This window comes from Schistocerca nitens, chromosome 5 (assembly GCF_023898315.1).
Source record: "Schistocerca nitens isolate TAMUIC-IGC-003100 chromosome 5, iqSchNite1.1, whole genome shotgun sequence".
Taxonomy (NCBI): Eukaryota; Metazoa; Arthropoda; class Insecta; order Orthoptera; family Acrididae; genus Schistocerca; species Schistocerca nitens.
This window is the reverse complement of record NC_064618.1, coordinates 375,723,480-375,726,357: the sequence shown is the minus strand read 5'-3', so window position 1 is coordinate 375,726,357 and position 2,878 is coordinate 375,723,480.

Genomic DNA, 2,878 nt, shown 5'->3' with positions numbered 1-2,878 from the left:
CGCTGTCCCAGAACATGGACACCATCATTTTTTCAGCACTGGCGGTTACCCGATATTTTTTTGGTGGCGGTGAATCTGTGTGCTTCCATTGAGCTGACTGGCGCTTTGTTTCTGGATTGAAAAATGGCATCCACGTCTCATCCATTGTCACAACCGACAAAAAGAAAGTCCCATTCATGCTGTCGTTGCGCGTCAACATTGCTTGGCAACATGCCACACGGGCAGCCATGTGGTCGTCCGTCAGCATTCGTGGCACCCACCTGGATGACACTTTTCGCATTTTCAGGTCGTCATGCAGGATTGTGTGCACAGAACCCACAGAAATGCCAACTCTGGAGGCGATCTGTTCAACAGCCATTCGGCGATCCGCCAAAACAATTCTCTCCACTTTCTTGATCATGTCGTCAGACCGGCTTGTGCGAGCCCGAGGTTGTTTCGGTTTGTTGTCACACGATGTTCTGCCTTCATTAAACTGTCGCACCCACGAACGCACTTTCGACACATCCATAACTCCATCACCACATGTCTCCTTCAACTGTCGATGAATTTCAATTGGTTTCACACCACGCAAATTCAGAAAACGAATGATTCCACGCTGTTCAAGTAAGGAAAACGTCGCCATTTTAAGTATTTAGAGCAGTTCTCATTCTCGCAGCTGGCGGTAAAATTCCATCTGCCGTACGGTGCTGCTATCTCTGGGACGTATTGACAGTGAACGCGGCCTCATTTTAAAACAATGCGCACGTTTCTATCTCTTTCCAGTCCAGAGAAAAAAAATCAGAGGCCTTAGAACTTGAATGCACCTCGTATTATACTAGAACTGACATGTGATTACATTTTCACGCAATTTGGGTGCATAGATCCTGAGAAATCAGTACCCAGAAAAACCACCTCCGGCCGTAATAACGGTCTCGATGCGCCTGGCATTGAGTCGAAGAAAGCTTGGATGGGATGTACAGGTACAGCTGCCCCTGCAGTTTCAACACGATACCACAGTTCATCAAGAGTAGTGACTGGGTATCGTGAGGAGCCAGTTGCTCGGCCACCATTGACCAGACGTTTTCAGTTGGTGAGATATCTGGAGAATGTGCTGGCCAGGGCAGCAGTCAATCATTTTCTGTATGCAGAAAAGCCTGTAAAGGACCTGCAACATGCGGTCGTGCGTTATCCTGCTGAAATGTAGGGTTTCACAGGGATCGAATGAAGGGTAGAGCGACGGGTCGTAACACATCTGAAATGTAACGTCCACTGTTCAAAGTGCCGTCAATGCGAACAAGAGGTGACCGATACGTGTAACCAATGGCACACCATACCATCACGCTGGGTGATACGCCAGTATGGCGATGACGAATACACGCTTCCAATGTGCGTTCACCGCGATGTCGACAAACACGGATGCGACCATCACGATGCAGTAAAGAGAACCTGGATTCATTCGAAAAAATGACGTTTTGCCATTCGTGAACCCAGGTTGGTCGTTGAGTACACCATCTGTCTGTGATGCAGCGTCAACGGTAACCGCAGCCATGGTCTTCGAGCTGATAGTCCATGCTGCTTCAAACGTCGTCGAACTGTTCCTGAAGACGGTTGTTGTCTTGGAAATGTCCCCATCTGTTGACTCAGGGATCGAGACGTGACTGCACCATCCGTTACAGCCATGCGGATAAGATGCCTGTCATCTCGACTGCTTGTGATACGAGGCAGTTGGGATCCAGCAGGGCGTTCCGTATTACCCTCCTGAAGCCACCGATTCCATATTCTACTAACAGTCATTGGATCTCGACCAGCGCGAGCAGCAATGTCGCGATACGATAAACCGCAATCGCGATAGGCTACAATCCGACCTTTATCAAAGTCGGAAACGTGATGGTACGCATTTCTCCTCCTTACACGAGGCATCACAACAACATTTCACCAGGCAACGCCGGTCAAATGCTGTTTGTGTATGTGAAATCGGTTGGAAACTTTCCTCATGTCAGCACGTTGTAGGTGTCGCCACCGGCGCCAACCTTGTGTGAATGCTCTGAAAAGCTAATCATTTGCATATCACAGCATCTTCTTCCTGTCGGTTAAATTTCGCGTCTGTAGCACGTCATCTTCGTGATGTAGCAATTTTAAAGGCCAGTAGTGTATTTGTAGCCTCGTGCAGTAAAAGACCACCACCCGAGCGAGGCAAGCGACCGCAGCGTGGAGAGTCAGCTGGCGTACGGAGCCAGCGGCTCCAAATACGTGCAGTGGCTGCGTCACGCCAGGGTGCCGGCGGCGCGATGCTGTAATTGGCGCCTGTATACTCGTATAGCGGGCGCGTGCTCTGCTCGCCGGCTGCGCTGCCAAAACCAGTCCGCGACGTGGAGGAGGGGCGTGGCCGCTCCACTCGCCTCGCCTCGCCTAGCTGCCGCTCCGCCCGGACTGGGCAGCCGCCTCCGCAGGCTTCACTGAGCGCCTCATTAGCTGCTGCTTTACGGCCCGGCTCCACGGCGTGGCACGCAGGAATGCGATCGCTGCAGCGCGGCGCCATCCTGCGTACCCGGACACCTCAGTCTCGCCACTCTGCGTCTCGTTATTTTTTTTTTTAATACAATAGCAAGTAAAATTTACAGTATGAACCCACTTATCAGCATGACGTTGCATCCCGCCGATACCATGCAAAATGGCTCTGAGCACTATGGGACTTAACATCCGAGGTCATCAGTCCCCTAGAACTTAGAACAACTTAAACCTAACTAACCTAAGGACACCACACACATCCATGCCCGAGGCAGGATTCGAACCATGCACCCCAGCACATAATCGTAACTTCTCTTGACGTGCACAGCTCAAACGAAAACAGTGGTAGCCGGCCGGAGTGGCCATGCGGTTCTAGGCGCTACAGTCTGGA